The 26,453-nt window shown below is 41.2% G+C and overlaps 1 long non-coding RNA gene across 1 annotated transcript; it reads right to left on the bottom strand.

Moving 5' to 3' along the window:
* Window positions 1–208: 208 nt before the first annotated feature.
* On the bottom strand, window positions 209–25,503 carry LOC120945211. Its single transcript, XR_005750544.1, has 2 exons — window positions 25,422–25,503; window positions 209–1,101 (listed from the first exon to the last, which is right to left on the bottom strand). It is a non-coding gene; the product is annotated as an uncharacterized LOC120945211 (long non-coding RNA).
* Window positions 25,504–26,453: the final 950 nt, after the last annotated feature.

Raw genomic sequence — 26,453 nt, 5'->3', positions numbered from 1 at the left:
TGTCCTGTGCTTGCCCATTTTGGATACAGCTTGCAGCATTTATTTACCCTTTAAAACAAACACAAAATGCACATTTTATGATGTTATACACTTTAATGCTGAATGTCCAGGAATTGAAGAAAAATTGCAAAATTAAATATATCCCATAAATAAAATAAAGCTTCCTAAATATTTATTAACACCAACTCAGTCTGTCTATTACCAAGCATTAAAAAAAATGAAGCAAAATAATATTTATTGAGACGTCTACGTTGGAAGGAAAAAGCAAGTGCAAAACATTGGAATCCAATAGGGTTGACCGCAGACAGCACCGGTTATACAAATCCCGTTGGCTTTCTATATACACCAGTAATAATACAAATATAATGTTAACCCATGCCTTCGACTGTGAAAGACGTTGGGTCCTGTTTGAGATAATATCCATTTCTGCTGACCTTCTTGTAAAAAATAATTAAAGAAAGAGGCGGAAGCCAACTTTTTTTTTTTTTTTAAGAAAAATTTTACATAATCAAAGCCAGCATGCTATAATCACACATGGGTAAAAAGCTCTTGGTACACATTAGAAAAAATAATGTATTTCACCATTAGGTTCTTCAAGAATCGAAGGAAGATTTTGATTCTATATATGCTGAAGATTCTCAGGGCTTGATGGAAAATATGACCCTTATCCAGGCAGTTTTCCTTAGCGATAGAAATATGATATTGGTCCAAGAAAGACGAAGGAAACAGTAGTTTTACTTTTTTAGTTGAATTTCCAGTTAGATATATATTTATATATATTTACATGTTGTATATTATATAAAACTGTAATCCAGTCGGCCAAATTTTGATGTTTCAACACAAAATGGTTGAACGTTTCCAGCCCAAGTTGTTGGCAAAGTCAAGTATAGATTTTTTTTTTGTTGTTGCTCTCCAAGGTGAAATCTATTTCACATAGTGAAACCCCAAATAGTTTGTCCGTATAAAGTCAAAAGTGCAAGTAAAATATCCATTTGGCTTGTAAATCCTTAATAAGCTTTTTATTGTTTTTAAATAAAGTTTTCATATGGCCTCTTCGGGTTCATATGACAACCGCCAAAAAGATTAGGATCTCGGGTGAATCTGAAAAGCAAGCATAAATATCTATAATTTTTTGGGATACATGGGAACATTAGCGAGAAAATAAAAATATATAAGCATAACCACAGTATAGATATCACTCAAAAGAATTGCTATTCACATAAGAGCATTGCCCACATAATACCTAATTTCCCACTTGGTACAGATCAAGTGATTTTATTCATATTTTGAAGACAGTGCCAATCAATGCTAAGCTGCAGCAAGCAGGGCCAGAAAACAATTAGCATGCATTAAAAATGGTATTTACTCCAGAGATAAAACTTGAATTCTACCACTTTGGTTCGGCCACATCTTGAGTGTGCTGTCCAGTTTTGGTCACCAATCCTGAGGAAGGATGTGCCGGATCTGGAGAAGGTCCGGAGAAGGGCAATGAAGCTAATAAGGGGGCTGGAGGACCTCAGTTATGAGGAACAACTACAAACATTCAACTTTCTTCTCCTTGTGGAAGAGGAGCATAAAAGTGGATATGATCGCAATATACAAATCTTTAACCACCTCAGCCCCGGAAGGATTTGGCCCCTTAATGACCAGGCCATTTTTTGCGATACGGCAATGCGTCACTTTAACTGACAATTGCGCGGTCGTGCGGCGTTGTACCCAAACAAAATTGACATTCTTTTGTTTTTCACAAATAGATCTTTCTTTTGGTCGCATTTGATCACCTCTGCAGTTTTTATTTTTTGTGTTCTAAAAAAACAAATGCAACAATTTAAACAATTTTATTTTACTTTTTGCTATAATACAAATACATTCTTCTTCTTATTCCTAGTAAAAAAAAATTGCAATATTGATTATTGATTATGGAGTATATTGGTTGATTTGTGCAAAAGTTATAGTGTTTACAAACTATGGGATAGATTTAGGGACTTTTTTTATATTGTTTTTACTAGTAATGGTGGCGATCTGTGATTTGTAGTGGGACTGTGACATTGTGACCGATAAATCTGACCCCCAGTACTATAAAAATGCACTGATCAATGTAAAAATTATACTGGTAGAGAATGGGGTTAACAATAGGGGGCGATCAAGGGGTTAACTGTGTTCCCTATCACTAGGTATGTTCTAACTGTAGGGGGGATGGGCTGCAAGGGACATGACAGAGATCACTGTTCCCGATCACTGGGAACAGTAGATTCCTGTCATGTCACCGGTCAGATCGGGAATCACCTTGTTTACAAAGGCAGATCCCCCTTCTGCCTCTAATAGGCGATTGCAGGTGTCAGCGGGGACATCAAGTCCGTCCGACCTGCGGGCACGCTGACGCAGCATGCAGCGGGTGCGAGCACGCACATCCGCCCGCAAAAGCACCTGTCGATTTGTGCAGATAGTAGAGCCTATCTGCTGCCGTATAACGGCAGCTGGTCGGCAAGGGGTTAAATAGCGACTCTAGCATTGTGGGAATGTTTAATTTAGGATCTCTAAAGATGACACGCAGCCAGACAATAACGCTGGACAAGAAGCTGTTCAATCTTAAACGGCATAAGGGGTTCTTTACTGTTAGAGCGGTAAGTCTGTAAAGCTCCCCTCCACAGTTGGTGGTGTCAGACGGGAGTGTAGATAAATAAAACATTTTTTAGATGTGTTTCTTAGCAAGCACAATGTACAGGGATATCGAAATTGGTAGTGAAACACACAGACACTTTATTCAACCTTACCAACTATGTAACAGGAAGCTGAACAACAACACATTGGGGTTGATTTACTTAAACTGGAGTGTGCAAAATGGAGTGCAGCGGCGCATGGTAGCCAATCAGCTTGGCTCTCCTAAACCTTGTGGACAGCCTTCCCAGAAGAGTTGAAGCTGTTATAGCTGCAAAGGGTGGGCCAACTCAATAATGAACTCTACGGACTAAGACTGGGATGCCAATAAAGTTCATGTGCGTGTAAAGGCAGGCGTCCGAATACTTTTGGTAATATAGTGTATATTGGTCTCAGTATATATATGTGTATGCATAAGCATGACACCCCAGGACCCAGACTGGCTGCATTCAAGAATGTATGTTCATACACTTAGATTTGTTTATGTTAGGACCAGCGTATACCTGCGTACTATCAGGGGCACTGGCACCGCCCCTGTCCATTTCCGCCCCCCCCTGTCCATTGCCACCTCCCCAACAATGCGTCCAGCCCATTTCAGGACACCGGTGCATGGATTCCAATGTTTTTTTTGAAGCACTGATTAGAGCCAGAGGCTCTAATTGGCTTCAAAATAGGGTGGGCTCGGGTCGCAGAGAGTGCTCTCCGATCCCACCCAGGTGTGTTACAACAGCGAATGAATATTCACTGTTGTAACACTGATCCTCCTCCTGACCAATCAGGAAGCCGATTTTGACACCGGTCACCCGATTGACTAAAAGGACAGGTGATCCTATTGGACGCCTAGGATTGGAAGAGCTGAAAGCCGCCATGAAGAACAGGATACGGAGCCGTTGCACCATGCTGTCTGCTGCCTGCCACCCACCGTTGCTGATGGGGTAAGTGCCAGACCGACCAACAAACAGCGGGGGCAGGGGGGGTTTGGGTGTTTTTTTGCTCTCGCCCCCAAAAAAAACGCCCAATTTGTACAGACGGCTGTACACAACACCTGTGGCTCCTGGGTGTCAAAATATTTCTGTATTTTACATTGTACGACTGTATATGTCTGTGTGCAAGAGCCCTAAGAGATATCAAAATAGCCAATGAGTTCTGAACTCTCATGACTGATTTAAGAGGTCTACTATGGCGACGAACAATCTATGCACCTCACACTGTGCAAAATAAGTAAACAGCATTCTGGGTAAATTAATTCCGAATTACTATAACATTAGACACAGTTGTGTACACAATCATTTCAACATCATCGATTATTACCATTTAGCTTGCATCATTACACCTTCAGACTGCTAAGAGTTGACCAGGCATGATAATCCACGTTAACGGAAAGAACTGGCTTGAGCACAATCTTAATGTACCTAATAATGGAGTTCTTGCTTTAAAATATTAAAGCAGCCCATGGAAAGCTGTTGTTCATAATATCGCTACAACAGAGAGGAAACTCAAACTAGGTTTTCTAGAGTCTATGCAATATGTGAAGTAGACCTGGGGGTGTATCACTTTACAGATGATTGCTCAGTGTTGTATGTCAGATCTACCTTAACACCAAACAATCTGTACATCTGGAATTCTTGTGTTAAAATGGTGATTATGTGGGCAGTTTAAAGGAATCCTGTGAGTATGCAAGTAGGGAAGCTGTTGATACTGTCTTGTTTTTTCAAACAAGCCTTGTGCTGAGAACAGCAAGGTGGCTTCCTTTTAGGGTTGCCACCTGTTCGGGATTCACCTGGACAGTTCGGGTTTGGAATCATGCGTCCGGGTTTCACACTGTCTGAGACCCGGACACATTATTGAGACTGGACTAAGTCTCCCCCCTCCCCCTTCTCTCTCCTGCCTCTAAGTAAGTAGGCCAAGGTAAATCAGGGTTCTTTGAGCACTCATTACATCAGAGCTACTTATTCGCACCAGAAGCCACAGTACTCCCCCTTACATCAGAGTCCTTGCCTTACACCAGAGCATCCCTTATGTTAGAGTCCCCAGGGTTTGCCCTTACATTAGAGTCCCCAGAGTCCCCCCTTACAGTAAAAGGGTAACTCTGGGGATCCTAATGTAAAGGGGTAACTCTGTGGACTCTGATGCAAAGGGGTAACTCTGTGGACTCTGATGCAAAGGGGTAACTCTGTGGACTCTGATGCAAAGGGGTAACTCTGTGGACTCTGATGCAAAGGGGTAACTCTGTGGACTCTGATGCAAAGGGGTAACTCTGTGGACTCTGATGCAAAAGGGGTAACTCTGTGGACTCTGATGCAAAGGGGTAACTCTGTGGACTCTGATGCAAAGGGGTAACTCTGTGGACTCTGATACACAGGAGTAACTCTGTGGACTCTGATGCACAGGAGTAACTCTGTGGACTCTGATGTAAAGGGGGAACTCTTGGGATTAACTTCATATGATTAGAAATGTTATGTAATAGCAACATCTATGCATAGTTTATTTATACTAGCAAAAGAAAATTGCTGTGTGACGCTGAAGTGTTCGGGTTTGGCTTGAAGAAAAGGTGGCAACCCTACTTCCTTTGCTAACCTTAACCCTAACCCTGCTTCCGAAGTACTACTTACTTTACTGTCGAGTTGACTCTTTGTTTTCAGTACTGTCTAAGGCAGGCCATACATGGGTCGAATTTCGAAATTTGCACCATTAGTGGGCTGCAGCAACAGCCGATTTTCATGCGGCCATCAAATTTGAGTAATCGGGCATGTTTGAAATTTTTTGAAAAACAAATGATTTTCTAATCAATGATGGGAGAATCGTGTGAGAAATGTAGTCGAAAAAGAAATGCGCACGTACAAGAAAAGAAAATCCCAGAAAGAAAAGAAGATTCCCAGCCACGAAAAAAAAATTCTGTGGAAACAGGAGGTGAAATTGAAAGCTTGGTTGGTCAAATTTCGAAATCGACAGTGGCACCATCGGATCACAAAACACACAAAATGTCTGATTTTCAAAAGGAAAATTATTTCGAAATTCGACCATGTAAGTCTTTGGCCTTAAACAAGTATGCAGAGTGAGGTCAGAACTTCTGGCCAGTCGTTTTCAGAACAAAAAAATCTGTTTCACTTTGATTCATTATTTAAATAATTTTGTTTAGTTAAATTTGTTTTATTTGTTTTCGTAATTCCTTTAGTTTAGTTTAGGTTGATTTATTTTTTTCAAATTTAATTAGAATTTTCAGAATTCAAATTAAATTCGGAAAAATCGAATCCGGAATTCAGATTCAAATTTTAATTCATTGTATTTGAAATGTGAATTCTGGATAACGGTTATATTCCATTCTTTTCTATTCCATTATTTTCTATTCTATTCCAATCTATTAAAATTCATTCTATACAAAATTTGAATTTCGGAAGACAATGATATTCTTTCTATTCTTTTATTTTCTATTCTTTTATTTTCTATTCTTTTTATTTCTATTATTTTCTCTTCTCTTCTGTCCCATTTTACTCTATTCATTTATTTTATTTTATTTTTTCTTTTATTATTTTATTTGCTATTCTATTCTGTTCTGTTCTTCTCTATTTAATTATTTTCTATTCCATTCTGTTATTTAATTTTTTTTAATTTTTCTTTCAAAGCCTACAAAAGATACGTTGATGATGTAGCTGCTACATTTACAAGTCAATAACATGCACATTGGTGCATACAAAATGGAGTTATATTCTTTGTGGCTACTGAAGATATTTAAATGAAGGGGTTTAACTTGGAGTTTGGATTTACCTAAAGGTCATTGCATCTTATACCCCACTTTTAAGTACACAATGATTTACTATCGCTGGAAAGTGCAAAATCAGGCTCACTTCTGCACAGAAACCAATGAGCTTCTAACCCCAGCTTGTTCAATTAAGCCTGGTAATAAAACCTGGAAGCTCATTGGTTTCTATGCAGAAGTGAGCCTGATTTTGCACTTTCCAGTGACAGTAAATAAACCCCATTGTGTACTTAAAAGTGGGGTATGCCTGTAGTGAATATACGGTATATTGATCTGCCCCACTTTCATGTAATTTCTCTGTTTTATTGAACTGCGTGATGTTATTATTGTTCTGTGGTATGCTGACAGTTTTGGCTCACTACCACTTGATTACTTTGTGATTTGGATTCTTCTTAAGTTCTTCCCTGTTTAGTGCTAGTAGGCATAGTCCTGGTTAGCCCCCTCCCAATTTTCTTCCATGTTCCCTCAGTCAATGCTAGTTTATTACAGAGATGGGGCTTCCTATATTTGTAAAGACTGAAAAAACATCCCCTGTACTGCAATTGTCTGAGGTAAAATGGTGTTGAGTCCAACTTCTGTGTGGTTTTGAAGAGTTAAGCGGCCTGTGGATGGTGCTGAATCAGCAGGGAACCATACTATCTAGACAGAGTGTCAATGCATAAGCAGCATTTGAATAGAATAGTAAATTATTAAGGGTGCCTACAGTGCAATCACAAAATCAGAACGCCACAAAGGGTTGCTGCACCTTTAACAGTGATAAACACTAATACTATAAGAAACGGTGAAAAATAAGGGTGCTACCTTAAATTGCAATAAAATAAACCGTAAGAATAAAAATCAGTTAACCCAAGAAATCATCTACCAATTCATATAGTGAATAATCCAGGAAAAACAATAAGTCTCCAAAAATAAGTAAATGTCCAATCACTGTGTTTCTATATGTGGTAAGTGCTCTAGTCTTCACAAAAGTGTTTCTCCCGATTTTTTATTAAACATTATATACATCCCTCTTGGGGTCCGTTTTGGAGCCCTTTTACAGTGTCTATATCGGGAAGGAGGAGTTTGGCAATTTATTGGACGAATTGCCTAATATCTCAAAGAAGGGAAATATATATGTACAGTATCTCCAAAGGGAGGCCAGTCAAGTTCCTCCACCCCAAACTTGCTCATCCATATCTTTATGGACCTTGCTTTAATGGAATCCCAGTCTTAGTCCGTACGGTTCATTATTGAGTTGGCCCACCCTTTGCAGCTATAACAGCTTCAACTCTTCTGGGAAGGCTGTCAACAATGTTTAGGAGTGTGTCTATGGGAATGTTTGACCATTCATTCAGAAGCACATTTGTGAGGTCAGGCACTGATGTTGGATGGGAAGGCCTGGCTCACAATCTACGCTCAAATTTATCCCAAAAGTCCAAAAGTGTTCTATCCGGTTGAGGTCAGGATTTTGTACAGGTCAGTCAAGTTCCTCCACCCCAAACTCGCTCATCCGTACACCTTGCTTTGTGCCCTGGTGCACAGTCATGTTGGGAGAGGAAGAGGCCACCCCAGACTGTTCCCACAAAGTTGGGAGCATGAAATTGTCCAAAATGTCTTGGTATGCTGATGCCTTAAGGTTTCCCTTCACTGGAACCAAGGATCCAAGTCAAACCCCTGAAAGACAATCCCACACCATAATCCCCCCTCCAGCAAATGATTTGGACCAGTGCACAAAGCAAGGTCCATAAAGACATGGATGAGCAAGTTTGGGGTGGAGGAACTTGACTGGCCTGTACAGAGTCCTGACCTCAACCAGACAGAACACCTTTGGGTGTTCAACATCAGTGCCTGCAGTGCCTGACCTCACAAATGCACTTCTGGAAGAATGGGCAGACATTCCCATAGACACACTCCTAAGGCCCCTTTCACACTGGGACGGGAGGCGCAGTGGCGGTATAGCGTTATTTTTAGCGGTGCTATACCGTCAGAATTGCGGCGGTATTCTGCCGCTAGAGCTGCAGTTTTAACCCCTGCTAGAGCCCGAAAAAGGGTTAATACCGCCGGCAATGCGCCTCTGCAAGGCGCATTGCTGGTGGTATAGCCGTGGCTTCCCATTGTTTTCAATGGGAAGGAGCGGTGGAGGAGCGGTAAAAACACCGCTCATCTCACCGCTCCAAAGATGCTGCTAACAGGACTTTTGGAGCAGTCCTGCTAGCGCACCACTCCAGTGTGGTCTGGTTTTCACACTGGAGAAACAGCAGCCGCTGTTTAGGGTAGGTTTGCAGACACTATTTTTAGCGCAATAGCGTCTGCAAACCGCCGGTGAAAGGGGTCTAAAACTTGTGGACAGCCTTCCCAGAGTAGTTGAAGCTGTTATAGCTGCAAAGGGTGGCCCAACTCAATATTAAACCCTACAGACTAAGACTAGGATGCCATTAAAGTTCATGCACGTGTAAAGGCAGGAGTCCCAATACTTTTGACAATATAGGCCCAGATTCACAAAGTACTTACGCTGACGTATAACAAGTTACGCCGACGTAAGTGCAAATGTGCGCCGTCGTATCTGTGCGCAAGACCCACAAACAGATATGCGCCTAAAACCAGGCTACACCCCGCCGACGTAGCTTGCTTACGCTGGCGTAGGGTGGGCGCACATTTAGGCTGGGTGAATGGTGCTGCTCCCATTGATTAGCCATTCAAACATGCAAATGAGGGAAATATGGCGATTCACGAACCTGCGTGCGCCCGACGCAGGCTACGAGAGGTGCGCGTAAGTTGTACGTCCGGCGTAAAGTTATTCCCCATAAAGGAGGTGCAACCCAGCAGCAGACATGCAAAGGTCTGCACCAGGGAACACAAGCAGGCGTATTTTACGTTGGACGTGTGTCTGGCTGGGCGTAGGTTACGTTCACGCCATACACAGTGATCCGGCGTAGTTTAGGCAGTTGTTCCGACGTGGTTGTGAGCAGACGCAGGGGGATGCGTCCACGTCACGGCGCATGCGCAGTTCGTGATACATATCTGTCTGGCGCTCGGCCCATCAGTTGCATGGGGTCACGCCTCATTTGCATGGGTTCACGCCCACTTCCACCTACGCTGGCGTACGCCTTCGAATCCCACGACACGCTGGCGCAGCGTTGGGAGCACTGGCTTGCTGAATTCAATGCTTGCCTCTCTACACTGCGTTGGCGTAGTGTACATTGGTTACTCTACGGCGGCATAATGTGCGCCTTGCTCTCTGTGAATTTGGGCCATAGTGTATATAAATATAAATATATACAGTATATATTTATTTATTATTTTTTAATTTTGCCAAGACATACACTTTGATAGAATCTCTGCTGTCTTTACACTTGCCGGTTCACTTTAAATACCTTAGCTGCTCTATACTGTGATATAAGACAAAATGTTCATCTTTTCTTTGGTTATCGAGTGGCATGGAGTGTGCAGGTTTACTGTTGAAGTGCAGTCAATTAATGTCATAGCTCTAGGGCCGCTTGTTCAGATTCCACTGACAAAGTCTTACAAATGTCGGCAGTTCTTCCACGTAAGACTCAGGCGCTTGTTTACCTTGTCACTGTTTTCTCCCAGAGTACATCCAAATCATGTACACAGTACACAGTATTAATTATGTATGGGCACTGCTACAATACATTTTAACCCACCTGACAGCTGATTCCTTCTAGCATCTAGACAGTGCTATGGCTTTATTTTACTGTACAAAAACCATACGATTGTCATAGGAACCCGCAATTTACTGCAAATCAGAAGAGTCACTAAACTTTCTGACAGTATCAATTTTCATCTTTTTACCACAAACACACACATACAATACATGCCAATATCATTTCATGTTCTCTTTTTAGCTTCAAAGTTTTTGAAAGAAAGAAAGAAAGAAAGAAAGAAAGAAAGAAAGTTAACTTTGGGGTGCCCAAATTATGTTTTTGAAGGATGGGAAGGAAAGAGAAAGAAAGAAAGAAAGAAAGAAAGAAAGAAAGAAAGAAAGAAAGAAAGAAAGAAAGAAAGAAAGAAAGAAAGAAAGAAAGAAAGAAAGTTAACTTTGGGGTGCCCAAATTATGTTTTTGAAGGATGGGAAGGAAAGAGAAAGAAAGAAAGAAAGAAAGAAAGAAAGAAAGAAAGAAAGAAAGAAAGAAAGAAAGAAAGAAAGAAAGAAAGAAAGAAAGAAAGAATGTTAACTTTAGGGTGCCCAAATTATGGGAAGGAAAGAGAGAGAAAGAAAGAAAGAAAGAAAGAAAGAAAGAAAGAAAGAAAGAAAGAAAGAAAGTTAACTTTAGGGTGCCCAAATTATGGGAAGGAAAGAGAAAGAAAGAAAGAAAGAAAGAAAGAAAGAAAGAAAGAAAGAAAGAAAGAAAGAAAGAAAGAAAGAAAGAAAGTTAACTTTAGGGTGCCCAAATTATGGGAAGGAAAGAGAAAAAAAGAAAGAAAGAAAGAAAGAAAGAAAGAAAGAAAGAAAGAAAGAAAGAAAGAAAGAACGAAAGTTAACTTTAGGGTGCCCAAATTATGGGAAGGAAAGAGAAAGAAAGAAAGAAAGAAAGAAGGAAAGAAAAAGAAAGAAAGAAAGAAAGAAAGAAAGAAAGAAAGAAAGAAAGAAAGAAAGAAAGAAAGAAAGAAAGAAAGAAAGAAAGAAACGAAAGAAAAGAGAAAGAAGGAAAGAAAGACAGAAAGAAAGACAGAAAGAAAGAAAGAAAGAAAGAAAGAAACGAAAGAAAAGAGAAAGAAGGAAAGAAAGACAGAAAGAAAGACAGAAAGAAAGAAAGAAAGAAAGAAAGTTAACTTTAGGGTGCCCAAATTATGGGAAGGAAAGAGAAAGAAAGAAAGAAAGAAAGAAAGAAAGAAAGAAAGAAAGAAAGAAAGACAGAAAGAAAGAAAGAGAAAGAAATAAAAGGAAAGAAATGAAAGAAAAGAAAGAAAGAAAGAAAGAAAGAAAGAAAGAAAGAAAGAAAGAAAGAAAGAAAGAAAGGTGACATGTTGTCAATGGGACAGGAAGCGAGGAAATCTTTCCCATGGTGCCACAGAACCAGCAAAAAAGTTTTAACTGAATACACACATAGGGGTTGATTTACTAAAGGCAAATAGACTGTACAGTTGCTCTTTGCAAGTGTAGTTGATCCAGAGCTTAGTAAATGAGGTAAAGCTTCACTTTACAAAGAATACCCAATCAAATGCAAGGAAAATAAAAGAAAACAGCATTTTTTCTTGCACATGATTGGATGATGGAAGTCAGCAGAGCTTCTGCTCATTTACTAAGCTCTGGGGCAACTGCAAGTTGTATGTAGTAAAAGCACCACATACAGTACACATAAACACTGGCTAGGCACACATTTAACCCTTGGATTGCCCCTGATGTTAACCCCTTCCCAGTCAGTGTCATTAGTACAGTGACAGTGCATATTTTTTAGCACTGATCACTGCATTAGTGTCACTGGTTCTCACAAAGTATCTAAAGTGTCAGTTAGAGTCCAATTGTCCACCCCAATATCGCAGCCCCACTATAAGTCACTGATCGCTGCCATTACTAATATATAAAAATACTACAGTATTCCATAGTTTGTAGACACTATAAGTTTTTCACAAACCAATATACAAATATACAAATCAATCAAGCCACAATCAAACCACAAATCAATATACGCTTATTGGGATTTTTTTTAACAAAAATATGTAGCAGAATACATATTGGCCTAAATTTATGAAGAAATTTGAATTTGTTAATTTGTTTATCGGATGTGTTTTATGGCAGAAAGTAAAAATTATATATATTTTTTTTCGCTTTTCTTTTTGTTTATAGCACAACAAATAAGAAACACAGAGATGATCAAATACCACCGAAAGAAAGCTCTATTTTTGGGAAAAAATTACATACATTTTCTTTGGTTACTGCATAGCATGAAATCGCAATTGTCAGTTAAAGTAACACAGTGCCGTATAGCAAAAAGTGGCCTGGTCATGAACGGGGGTCATTTTTCCAGAGGACAAGTGGTTAATTAATTCATTCATTTGGGTAAAAGGTCCATAAGCCACTGTTTTATGAACACCTCCTCTCCCCCAGTATTAGTGACCCCCTAAGGATTAAATTGCTTTATGATCCCCCCTCCCCCATATAGGTGCACTATTGCTTCATGACTACCTATGGGGGAGTGTGCCACCACTTGGGGTGTCCTAAATGTTGGTATTGTAGGCTTCTGTGACCCCAACAAGTAGTACATATCATAAAATGTCACAGATTTCAAAATCATTTTGTCAAAACTGTTTCCTGTGGAAGACGGTAAGGACGGAAGGAAATAAGGCAAGGAAGGACGAAAAGGAGGGAAAGAAGGAAGGGAAGGAAGAGAGGAAAGGAAGGGAGAAAAGAAAGAGAATAAAGGGAAGGAAGAGAAAGTTGGAAAGGGAGGGGAAGGGAGAGAAGGAAGAGAAGGAAGGGAAGGAAGAGAAGAAAGGGAAGGAAGAGAAGGAAGGGAAGGGAATGAAGGGAAGGAAGAGAAGAAAGGGAAGGAAGAGAAGGAAGGGAAGGAAGAGAAGGAAGGGAAGGAAGGGAGGAAGAGAAGGAAGGGAAGCAAGTGAAGCAAAGGAAGGAAGGGAGCAAGAGAAGGAAGGAAGGGAGGAAGGAAGAGAAGGAAGGAAGGAAGGAAGGAAGGAAGGAAGGAAGGAAGAGAAGGAAGGAAGGAAGGAAGAGAATGGAAGGGAAGAAAGAACCACTAGGAAGGAAGAACAAGAAGGGAAGGAAGGAAGAGAAAGTAGGAAAGGAAGAGAAGTAAGGAAGGAAGGAAGGAAGAGAAGGAAGAGAAGGAAGGGAAGGAAGTGAAGCAAAGGAAGGAAGGAAGGGAGCAAGAGAAGGAAGGAAGGGAGGACGGTAGAGAAGGAAGGAAGGAAGGAAGGAAGAGAATGGAAGGGAAGGAAGAACGAGAAGGAAGGAAGAACGAGAAGGGAAGGAAGGAAGAGAATGTAGGAAAGGAAGAGAAGGAAGGAAGAGAAGGAAGGAAGGAAGAGAATCAATGAAGGAAGAGAAGGGAGGACGGGAAGGAAGAAAGGAAGAGAAGGAAAGGAAGAAAGAAAAGAAGGAAGAGTTTGCTATCTAAAAAAAGTAAGCAGGGGTCTCCAAACATTTCACTACAATGGACACATCTTATATTTTACAAATATTCATGGGATTCAGTTTTATAAATGAGTGAATCAAATTTAGATGAATCAATACATTTTAATTTTTTTTTGTAATCAATAGGATATGATTTAGAACAACAGAAAAACAAACTTCGGTAAAAAAGAGCATATACAGTACATTCCAAATACACCTCAGCCCATCAGAGTTCCCCCTTACATACGAGTTCCCATCAGAGCCCCCTTATAGCAAAGTCCCCATCAAAGTCCTCCTTTAAACCAGAGTCTCCTTTACATCAAAGGTCCCCCCTCTTATATGAAAGTCCCCATCAGAATCTCCCTTTACATCAGAGCCCCTATCAAAGTCCCCCTTAAATCAGTGTCTCCTAGTCATTAGAGTTAGTTTCCCCTTACATCAGAGTCTCCATCAAAGTCCCCCTTAAATCAGTGGCTCCTAGTCATTAGAGTTAGTTTCCCCTTACATCAGAGTCCCCATCAAAGTCCCCCTTAAATCGGAGTCCCCCATTCATCAAAAGATTCAATTTACAACAGAGTCCTCATCAAAGTCCCTTATAAATAAGAGTCCCTAATTCATTCGAGTCTCACTTTACATCAGAGTCCCCATCAAAGTCCCCCCTTATATGACAGTCTCCATCAAAGTCCCCCTTAAATCGGACATCATATTACAACAGAGTCCCCCGTTATATGACAGTCCCCATCAGTCTCCCCTTACATCAGGGTCTCTTACATCAGAGGGGCAATAAAATCTTGCAATGGGCCATAGTTTGGAAACCCCTGGTCTGGTGGTTAAGTGTGTTAAACCAACGTCTAGTAAATCTAATACACAGATTTAGTTTGCTTAGTGTAGGCTAACCACAGGGATTCCTATGGAGTGCAGATAATAATAATAAAAAAAAATACAACAACTACCAATTACTGTACTAATTATTTTAGGGTGACAACAATAACTATACCTACTAGGTTTCAGGGCCTCTCAGATGCCATCGTGCCTTGCATGAAGGTGGTCATGAGTGACCCTGAAACTTAAAAACAAAACAAAAAATGTAAACCTCCACCAGAAATATACATATGGAATTTAAAAAGCATAAATAAGAAAAATAAAAAAAAATATGAAATATATACTTCCTATACTAAAATTAAATATTCTGCCGTGTAATCGTTACGCTTAAGTGAAGTCATATTCAGGACAGCCATATACAGAATCTATTTTAGTTCATTCTGCAGTTTTAATGGTTTAACCTTAATCAATAATTAAAACCGTAATTATTATTGTACATTTATTATAACATTTCTGCAGGAAAAGGACATATTTTTACTGGAGGACATAACAGTGTGGTTAATTCTTTATGTATTTATAAATACTACATGGACCGAAATTTATTGTACATCTGGAATACATTAAACAGTTGCAATTTGATAACTAGTCACGTTTTATTTTTTTGTAAGGTGTTATGAAAAGCAACAAATCAGAGATGTAAAAAATGGAAAGGCTTTACCAACAATAGAAACCCACAGTAACAAAACTCCATTTACTGATTCCTTCCCCGTTAGGTTGCTTTATTATCATCACCATCATTATCACTTCCATCCTGATCAGCCTCAGTTTTCCATCTAATGGCCATAATGTGAAAATTTCGAGAAAAAATACCCCGTTATGACCACTAGAGGATGCCAACGACCATAGAAAATAATCATGTTAGACAAAATACAAAATGCTTGTCACATTTGTTTATAAATAGATCCATGAGGTGCAATTCAAGTTAACCTCCCTGGCGGTATGATTATTTCAGATTTTAGGTGCTAAAAGCGGTACCATTATTTTGCATGGAAATTTGTCGTTTTATATTGTAGGCCTGTAATTCTTTGGAATAACTCACTTAACGACTTGACAACCGGGCCTATTTTGGCACTTCCTTTGGCACTCTCCTTCATGTAAAAATCAAAATTTTTTTGCTAGAAAATTAATCAGAACCCCCAAACATTATATATTTTATTTTAGCAGACACCCTAGGGAATAAAATGGCGGTCATTGCAACTCTTTTTCTCGCACAGTATTTGCGCAATAATTTTTTTTAGAGAAAAAAACAGTTTCATGAATTAAAAAATAACAAAACAGTAAAGTTAGCCCAATTTTTTTGTATAATGTGAAAGATGATGTTACGCCGAGTAAATAGATACCTAACATGTCACACTTTAAAATTGCGCACACTCATGGAATGGCGCCAAACTTCGGTACTTAAAAATCTCCATAGGCGACGCTTAATTTTTTTTTACAGGTTACTATTTTCGAGTTACAGAGGAGGTCTAGTGCTAGAACTGTTGCACACCCTCTAACGCACGCGACGATACCTCACATGTGGGGTTTAAACGGCGTTTACATATGTGAGCGGGACTTGCATGCATGTTCGCTTCTGCACGAGAGCTACCGGGGACAGGGGCATTTAAAAAAAATATATATATATTTTTTTTTTACTTCATTTTAAAATTTTTACACTTTTTTTTACTTTTTTTTATCACTTTTATTCCTATTACAAGGAATGTAAACATCCCTTGTAATAGGAATCACTGTGACAGGTCCTCTTTATGGAGAGATGTGGGGTCAATAAGACCCCACATCTCTCCTCCAGGCTTACAAGCATGAAATCGGTGAAAAAAAAATCACAGATCACATGCCGACAGCTGCAATTGCGGCTTTGTTTACTTGCGGGTACCGGGTGTGACGTCATAACGTCGCGCCCGGGCCTCCGACAGTCATAGAGATGACTGGTGACCATCAGGTCACCAGTCATCTCTATGCTTACCAGACGGCGCCGGCCGATTCACTCTCCGGGCCCCCGATGGCACGGGAGAGCCCGGAGAAGCACCGGATGGCGGTGGGAGGGGGGACGTCCCGTCCCGTGCCTATAAGAACGATCAAGAGGCGGAACTGCCGCTTTGATCTTTCTTATAGTGCACAGAATCGGCGGCTGAAGACGGTGATATCTGAATGATGCCTGTAGCTGCAGGCATCATTCAGATGTCACCGCACAAAGCCAAGGCCGTTAAAAGACGGCCTCCGGTTGTAAAGTGGTTAAATCTGTCCAAACCAGAGTCTAGTAGACATCCCGGGTATGAGAAAGTTTGAAAAATAAAATCATAAATTATAATATAATAAATAACTATAAATAATCATAACAAAAAATTAATGTAATTATAATAAAAATTATTCAATAATGTAATCAAATCAAAATCACTGAAATTTGCTCAGTTGCAGAATTGTCGCTCATTACTTTTATTGTTTGACGACGAATTTCCCCACAAATCGCTATAGCTCAATTCTGCAAGTGATTCTAATTTATTATCGCTGTTTTTTAGCTGCTCTAAAACCACTTTTGATCTAAAGCAGTGTTTCTCAATTCCAGTCCTCAGGCCCCCCCCAACAGGTCAGGTTTTCAGGATTTCCATTATTTTGCACAGGTGATTTGATCAGTTTCACTGCCTTAGTAATCACCACAGCCTTTTCATCTGAGGGAAATCCTGAAAACCTGACCTGTTGGGGGGGCCTGAGGACTGGAATTGAGAAACACTGATCTAAAGGGACACTTTTGGTTGCTATGGACAATCTCCAGTTTCCAGGCAGAAAGAACAGTTTTTATTATATAAAACTGCATGCAGAACACTGGGCAGACCACTAGGGACAAAGGGGTGTGTAATTATTTCATACAATACTGTAATCTATAAGATTACAGTATACTGTATGTATTGTGTGTACTTACTTTTTTTAATTTGGCGCCAATCTTCCCCCTGTGCGCCAATCTTCCCCCCGTGGGTGTGTCTGCACGGGGTCTCAGCTCTTGATTGAATAGATTGATAGCAGCGCAAACCATTGGCTCCCGCTGTTGTCAATCAAATCCAATGACATGGTTGCCGGGGGCGGGGCCAAGTCCGGCATTCGTGTCTATGGATGCAAATGCTGGACTCAGGAGCGTGCCCGCAAGGTAACCCCCCGGGAGAGCGCTTCCCCTAGGGGGTTATCTAATGCGAAGAGAAGCCGCGAGAGCCGCCAGAAAAGAATGATCAGGGCCACTCTGTGCAAAACAAACTGCACAGTGGAGGTAAGTATGACGTGTTTGTTATGTAACCACCCTGGCGGTATGATTATGTCAGATTTTTGCGACTCAAAACGGTACAATTGTTTTGCATAGAAATTTGGCATTTTATATTGTAGGCCTGTAATTCTTAGTAACAACCCACTTAAATCTGTCCAAACAAGAGTCTAGTAGACATCCCGGGTATGATAAAGTTTAAAACACAAAATCATAAATGAAAATATAATAAATAAGTTTAAATAATAAAAAAAAATAATAATATAATAATAATAATAAAATTAATTTCCCCCGCGATTCACTATCGCTCAATTCTGCAAGTGTTCTAATTTACTATCGCTTTTTTCTAGCTGGTATAAACCACTTTTGACGTAAAGGGACACTTTTTGGTTGCTATGGACAATTTCCAGTTTCCAGGCAGAAAGAACAGTTTTTATAATATAAAACTGCATGCAGGGCACTGGAAAGAGCACTAGGGACAAATGGGAGGTAAAATTATTTCATACCGTAATGTAATCTGTAAGATTACAGTGGTACCGTATGTGTTATGAATTTAGTACTTTTTGAATTTGCCGCCAGGCTCCGCCCCCGTGCACCGCGACGCTCGCAGGGAACGGAGCGTGGCACACAGAGGAGTCGGGTGGAGGACACAGCCTCGGGGGACATTGCAGGATCCTGGTTGACAAGGTAAGTATACTGTACCAGGATCCTGCAATGCAATCCCGAGTGTGGCTCGGGGTTACCGCTAATGGTACTGAAATTTAACCTGAGCCACACTTGGGAAAAACGCAAGGAAGGTTAAAAAAAAGGAAGCTTTACAATCACTTTAAGGTCAAAAACGTTCTGGGCGCATCTCCCCCCAGCCCCCTTTTATACTTACCTTAACCTGGTCTCGATCCAGCGATATGCATGAGAGTATCGATTCTCTTGGATCTCTCTCGCTCTCTCATTGGCTCATACAACAAGGGAAATAGACTGCACTTTGCAGTTGCTTCAGAGCTTAGTAAATGAGGTAAAGCTTCACTTTGCAATACCACTAAAAGAAAGCTCAATTTGTGGGGGAGAAAATGTCAATTTTGTTTGGGTACAGCATCACACGACCGCGCAATTGTCAGTTAAAGCGATGCAGTGCCGTATAGCAAAAAATGGCCTGGTCATTAACCACTTCCATACCGGGCACTTACGCACCTTCCTGCCCAAGCCAATTTTCAGCTTTCAGCGCTGTCGCACTTTGAATGACAATTGCGCGGTCATGCTACACTGTACCCAAATGAGATTTTTATCATTTTGTTCCCACAAATAGAGCTTTCTTTTGGTGATATTTGATCATCTCTGCGATTTTTATTTTTTGCGTAACAACTAAAAAAATATCGACATTTTTGAAAAAAAAAAATTTTAATTTTTTTCTGTTATTTTTTTTTGTAAAAAAATCTTCAATTATGGGCACTGATATGGCGGCACTGATGGGCACCAATGAGGTGGCACTGATGGGCACTGATGAGGCGGCACTGATGGGTACCGATAGGCGGCACTGATAGGCGGCGCTGGTATGCTGCACTGATGGGCACTCATAGGCGGCACTGATGGGCACTCATAGGCGGCACTGGGCACTCTTTGGTGGCACTGATGGGCACTCATGGGCGGCACTTATGGGTGGCACTGATGGGTACTTATGGGTGGCACAGAAGGGCACTGATAGGTGTGCACTGGGCATAGATGGGCACTAAGAGGTGGCACTGATGGACACTGAGGGGTGGCACTGATGGACACTGAGGGGTGGCACTGATGGCATTGCTGGGCATCATTTCAGTCAGTGCCCATGTTGCCAGTCAGTGCCCATTTGTGGGCACTGATTGGCATTGATTGTGTTCAATTTTTTTTATTGTTTTTTTTGTGTGCCCATTTTTGCTCTATTGAGCACCGGGGGGCACTCCCTGGTGGTCCAGTGTTGGCATCCGAGGGAGGGCCGCACTGATAAACAATCCCCATGTCAGGAGAGCTGCCGATCGGCTCTCCTCTACTCGCGTCTGTCAGACGCGAGTGAGGAAGAGCCGATCAACGGCTCTTCCTGTTTACATCGTAATCAGCCGTAATTGGACACGGCTGATCATGTGGTAAAGAGCCTCCACCGTAGGCTCTTTACCCCCCCACGGGCGCGCGCCAGCATGTAATCCTGCAGGACATCAATAGACGTCCAGTCAGGATTTCACAACCACTTCCCGGACGTCAATTGACTATCGACCGGATGGGGAGTGGTTAAGGGGGAAAATCTTTACGGGGCTGAAGTGGTTAAGTTCTGACCTTGATAAAGATGACTTTTAATTGCTTGATCCGGCACTCTGAAAAGGATCACTCTTGTTTGCAAGGTTTCATTTTCTAAGATTGGTGGTGCTAAAAGTGGAGATGAGCGAATCATTCTTCCAATTAGGGAAAAGCCGGTGAATCTCACCTTTCTCTTGACAGATCATGGCGCTTCCTGAATAAAACGATTTACAGAGAATCAGGAAATTTTCGAATGAAGTCAATCATAAAGATAATTTGCAGGCTGGACAAATCTACATCCATATAATCAGGCACGTTGAAAATGTCTGATTGGAAAGAAGGTGACATTTAACAAGTGTGCCAGATTCATGAATCAATGTACTCGTCTCTCATTACAAGCACTTCTGCTGTAAGTAGATCATTCTCATTTAGGTCAGCCAGCACTGCCAATCAAACGGATTGATATAGAGAGGTGTGGCCTGGGAGCCTAGCTGAACTAATTTAAAGCCTGACCAGCTCACAATCAATGAATTCCTCCACCCACATCTGGATATCTAGCTCTGGGCAGAGCGCTAAGAAGAATTCTAAATAACATTTAGGCTTCCTGTACACTGCTTAGGCTTCATTTCTATTGACGTTTTTACAGCCACTTTTTTTAGCCTTTTTTACAGCTTAAAAACGCATGTCCATGTTTTTTTTTTTTCGAGCTGTAGCTCAAAAAGTTTTTTAGAGTTTTTGCGCGTTTTTAGCGTTTTTAGAGTTTTTTAGCGTTCTTTAGCGTTTTTTAACGTCTGGCATTTTACAGCTCTAACGCTGGAGCTTCAGAACGCACTGGTCCTGGGTTTTTTTGTAGCTTAAAAACGGCTCAGCCATCTACAGCTCAAAAACGTCATGGTGGGCATGAGGCCATATACACCAAAAAGGAAAACTCTGCGCTCCTGAAAGTTCACCAATTATAAATCCACTTCATGTTTGTGAAGAAAGAAACATACATTGAGACTCTAATTTTCGGAAGATCCAGTCCTAGGTATTGCACCTATTGCAGTGCAAGGGTTGTTTCTTGTAAATCCTGAACGGGGGTTTAAAATCCCTAGACAAGCAATTTTGCCGAAATTCCCCTTTAAATTCTAGCTATAAATATATCGCAATAACCCAAGCTGTGTAATGAAAATGACTTTTTTTTGTTCCACTTTAGTAAGCAGGAACTCACATCTGTTTTGCCAGCAGTTCCTACAGAGAAAGCTTCTGGGCTTTGTAATTGATAGAAACTCTGGGATTTTGTATAGCGTCTATAAAACGTAATTCTCTGTCTCTAGCATATACCTGAGATTAAGATGGAAATCTCTGATAAGCTTTTACATGTAATGGAGTGAATTTCACCGAGCTTGTCTTTTATATTCTCGTCTAATTTAAAATCCGCTCACATAATCATTTGCCGGCAATAATGCTTGCGTGTAAATTGCAGGTGTAATTATTTATCCTATTTATCACCTCTACAGGGTACAGCTGCAAACAGTAATACGAAAGAGTCATAATAGGCTGGGGACCCTCACACCCTAATGAGTGCTTAACTATTATGCAGAAAGGTGGGGATTCCTGTAATGGGTCAGTAGAGAAAACACGTCGTCCTTCTTAACATAATCCATTTCTTTACCCATGTAGTTTATAAAGCAACATGGTTATTTAACCACTTGCCAACTGCGTAGATACACGTTGGCAGAATGGCAAGGGCAGACAAAACAACGCACAGGTACGTTGCTTTGTATCTGCTGCCTAGTGGGCACGCACGCTTGCCGCAAGCTCCATGACCGTGCCCGTGGGACCCGCGGACTCGATGTCCGCCCAGTGTTCCGCGATCGGAACGAGGAGATGCCTATGTAAACAAGGCATTTCCTTGTTCTGCCTATTGACAGGACAGTGATCATCGGGAGCAGTGATCACTGCCATGTCACTTGTAGCCCAGCCCCCACACAGTAATAGCTGGATTCAGGTAGGGCGGCGTATTTTTGAGCCGGCGTAGCGTATTGTATTTACGATACGCCGCCGTAAGTCAGAGATTCAAGTGCTGTATTCACAAAGCACTTGCCTCCTAAGTTACGGCGGCGTAGCGTAAATGGGCCGGCGTAAGCGCGCCTAATTCAAATTGTGAAGAGGTGGGCGTGTTTTATGTAAATAAACCATGACCCGACGTGATCGACGTTTTTAATGAAAGGCGCATGCGCCGTCCGTGGACATATCCCAGTGCGCATTGCTCCAAAGTACGCCGCAAGGACTTATTGGTTTCGACGTGAACGTAAATTACGTCCAGCCCCATTCACGGACGACTTACGCAAACGACGTAAAATTTTCAAAATTTGACGCGGGAACGACGTCCATACTTAATATTGGCTAGACCAGCTTTTTGTTCGACTAACTTTACGCCTGAAAACGCTTTACGTAAACGGCGTATCTTTACTGCGACGGGCAAGCGTACGTTCGTGAATAGGCGTATCTCGCTGATTTACGCATTCTAGGCGTAAATCAGCGTTCACGCCCCTAGCAGCCAGCAGAACTAGACAGCTAAGATACGACAGCGCAGGCAGACGTATCTTAGCTACATTTAAGTGTATCTCAATTTGAGAATACACTTAAATGTACGGCGGCTTAGATTCAGAGTTACGACGACGTATCTACTGAATCTAGCTATTAGAATCACTCCCTAGGACACAGTTAAAGGGTTTGTAAAGGATTTTTTTTTTATCTTTATAGCTTCCTTTACCTTAATGCAGTGCTGTTTTCATGTCCTCATTGTTCGTTTTTGCTCTCAAGTTGCTGTAATTCTTCTCTGATCTTCACACTTCCTGGTTGTCTGTTTCCTGATAACCACAGTGCTGGGAGATTTCTCTCTGTGGTCACTAATCAAGGAGGTGTGATTACTGTGTGTCTAAAACCCCTCAACACCAATCAGTTTCGTTTTCCAAACCATCACTGCCCTGTATTGGCTCTGTGGCTCTGTACATCACAGAAGCAGGAAACAACAAGCAAAAACAAAACTAGAAACTGCAGGTACATTATATGATTGATTTTTATCTACTTTTATTCGTTTTTAAAAGGAATCAGTTAACTATTATGTCTCTATACCCTGTAAACAGTCATTTCAGCAAAAAAATAATTTTCCTTTACAACTCCTTTAACCCCTTCCTTGCCCCCTCGTGGTTAACCCCTTCCCTGCCAGTGTCCTTTACACAGTAATCAGTGCATTTTTATAGCACTGATCGCTGTATACATGACAATGGTCCCAAAATAGTGTCAAAAGTGTCCGATGTGTCTGCCGTAATATCGCAGTCACGATAAAAAGCGCTGATCGCCGCCAGTATTAGTAAACAAAATAATAATAAAATTCCATAAAACTATCCCCTATTTTGTAGATACTATAACTTTTGCGCAAACCAATCAATAAACGCTTATTGCGATTTTTTTTTTTACCAAAAATTTTTATAAGAATACATATCGGCCTAAACTGAGGAAAAAAAATGTTTCTTTATATATTTTTTGGGGATATTTATTATAGCAAAAAGTAAAACATATTACCGGTACTTTTTTTCTTTTTGTTTATAGCGCAAAAAATAAAAACTCCAGATGTCATCAAATACCACCAAAAGAAAGCTCTATTTGTGGGAAAAAAGGATGTAAATTTTGTTTGGGTGCAACGTCGCACGATCGCGCAATTGTCAGTTAAAGCGACGCAGTGCCGAATCGCAAAAAATGCCCTTCATTAGAAAAATGTAAGTAAAAATAAATAAAAGACCATTAAAAGATTTTAAAGGTAAGCTGCAATACTTACCTTCAATCCGGAGCAGTGCTCCACACTACTTAATTTTCTCCACTAGATGTCTTCAATTTCTGAGTTGAATGACATCCATCATCATTCAGTGCTCTTCCTCTAAGTTCAGGAGCTGTCATGGGCACACCCTCACCCCCACCCTGTAACTGGACATTTAAAGTGATATTAAAGGCTATGTTTTTTTTTATTAAATAACAAACATGTCATACTTACCTGCTCTGTGCAGTGATTTTGCACAGAGGAGCCCAGATCCTCCTCTTCTTGGGTCCCTCGTTGGAGCTACTGGCCCCTAACTCATGTCGAGTCCCCCCCACAGCAAGCAGCTTGCTATGAGGCCAACTGAGCAGGCTCGCTCCGGAGTCTCTGCTCTGTGTGTCCATTCAGGCCCTGCCCTCTCTCTCTTCTCATTGGTTCACTGACTTTGGTTGACAGCAGCGGGAGCCAATGGTGCCCCTTGCTGTCTCAGCCAATGAGGAATGAAAGTTCCCAGATGGCTGAGGCTCTTGTGCACATTGCTGGATTGACATGGAACTCAGATAAAGGGGGTGGGGGGGTCCTCTGAGATGGGTAGGGGGTGGAGACAAGGAGTGACTCTGCAGGGGAGTACCTGCACCTATTCTGCACCTATTCTCTGAGGAAAAAAAGCCCTGAGTGTAAGTAAGCAGTAAACCAGCAACAAGCTTATACATTTACAGTATAGTAAAACTGTCTTAAACCCCTTTCACACTGGGGCGATTTGCAGGCGCTATTGCGCTAAAATTAGTGCCTGCAAACCGACCTGAAACAGCGTCTGCTGTTTTTCCAGTGTGAAAGCCCGAGGGCTTTCACACTGAAGCGGTGCGCTAGGACGACTGCTCCAAAAGTCCTGCAAGCCGCATCTTTGGTGCGGTGAAGGAGCGGTGTGTTTACCGCTCCTCCATTGCTTTTTCCCCATTGAAAGCAATGGGAAACCGCGGCTATACCGCCGGGATTGTGCCTCTGCAGAGCTGAATGCGGAGGCCCATTGCCGGCGGTATTAACCCTTTTTCGGACGCTAGTGGGGGTAAAACCGTACCGTTAGCGGCCGAATACTGCCGCAATTACAACGGTAAAGCTCCGCTAAAAATAGTGGCGCTTTAACACCACCGCACTTCCCGCCCCAGTGTGAAAGGGGCCTTACAGTAAATTATCTAAAGGTATGCAGTATGATTGAAGGCTTCACTGGCATGCTGCTTTTAAGTTGCCCGTAGGCCCCATGTACACTGCTGCTGTAAAACGGACGTTCAGAGGCAGTTGGACGCTTTTTTCAATTGCCCCTGAACTTATTCAATGTTATCTTATGTGTACATGTACACAGGTTAGTTTACTGTAGTTTTCAGGCAGTTGCGTTTATAGGCCTTTTTTTTTTAAGGCAAAAAAATGAGTTCAGACGCCAACGTTTCTGACGTTTCCGATGGCAAATGCATCTAAACGCGGCTAAATGCGGTAACCCACGTTTAGCCGTGTTTTGTTTATAGGCGTTTTTTTGTTTTTGCCAATAAAAAAAAACAAAAAAAAAACCTGACGTTTCAAACGTGGGTTACTATCTTTCAAGTTAAATCGTTCAGGAGAGGTTGTAAATAGTCCCGTGTACATTAAGCCTTTTGAGTTTTGGTCTTGGTGACAATCCATTTTTTTCTTTCCATTTTCTTCCATTTTCTTTGTTTTTTGACTGATGAGAATGTAGTATGACTATACTTACTCTTGTGGTCTTTATCTTATTGCCAGTTGCGCACATCCATCCTGAGTTATCTGGGAGGGTCTTACATTCTTCTCCTTCTAAACATGGCTCCATTTCACACCACCACTTCCCAATGACTATCGAAGCTAAAAAAAAAAAAAAAAGACAATGCTCAGTAAGTTGAATTCCTGCAAGCCTTAACCATGTTGTCTTCCAACATGTTACATTTACACAGCTATCAGACTATTGCTTTAGTGAATAAAAATAAAATGGCAATAAACTTGTAATGGAAGAAAATAAAAAAGAGTTGTTTAAGGTCCAGAAGTATTTTTTTTTTTTTTAATTAAAGCCTAATTAGGTTTTCCATATGCATCAAAACAAAACATGTGCAAAGTTTGTTTTCTTCAAAACGCAACCACAGCCCAAGTAGAAAAGCCAGTGTCCTACCAGCATGTTATATGCTGTGAAAGCAGTGGTCCCTCTGCAGAAGACTGGTACACCTCCTGATAAGTCAGACCTATAGACTAAGCAAACTTCATGGCCCCTGCTGGTTGGAGAACTCCAGACTTGACTAGTCAGGGGATGCATTGGACCACTGGGTCTCCCCAGAGTACAAGGATCCTTCTCTATAGAATGTTGGCAGGAGGCATTTTTATATATTATAATATATTATATTATTTTCATATATGATATATTTTAAACCTTTTTGTTTTGGTGCAGCTGAAATGTATCTTCAGGAGGTGGGGAAGGCAAATCACTAAACAGCCGTGATATATGGCACTGCATGCTCAACCATCCTATCAACTAGCATGCAGGAGAACCCCCCAAAAATTGACTTATTTAGCAAAAACAATAGTTAAAACAAATGAATCCTGTAAAGTTTAAAACACTACTGACGAAGTCCCACCAACTGGGACGATACACGTGCAAGGGAATCCACACCACGTCGGCTACAGCCACCTCTCATTCATTTTATTTTATCACTGGTCACAAAGAATTCTTTTCATCCAGGCACTAGGGGGTAGATCCAGAAAGAAAGTACGCCGGCGTATC

The sequence above is a fragment of the Rana temporaria genome, chromosome 7 (genome assembly GCF_905171775.1).
Source record: "Rana temporaria chromosome 7, aRanTem1.1, whole genome shotgun sequence".
Lineage (NCBI taxonomy): Eukaryota > Metazoa > Chordata > Amphibia > Anura > Ranidae > Rana > Rana temporaria.
The sequence above is the reverse complement of the archived record's forward strand: the minus strand, read 5'-3'. Positions and strand labels throughout refer to the sequence as shown.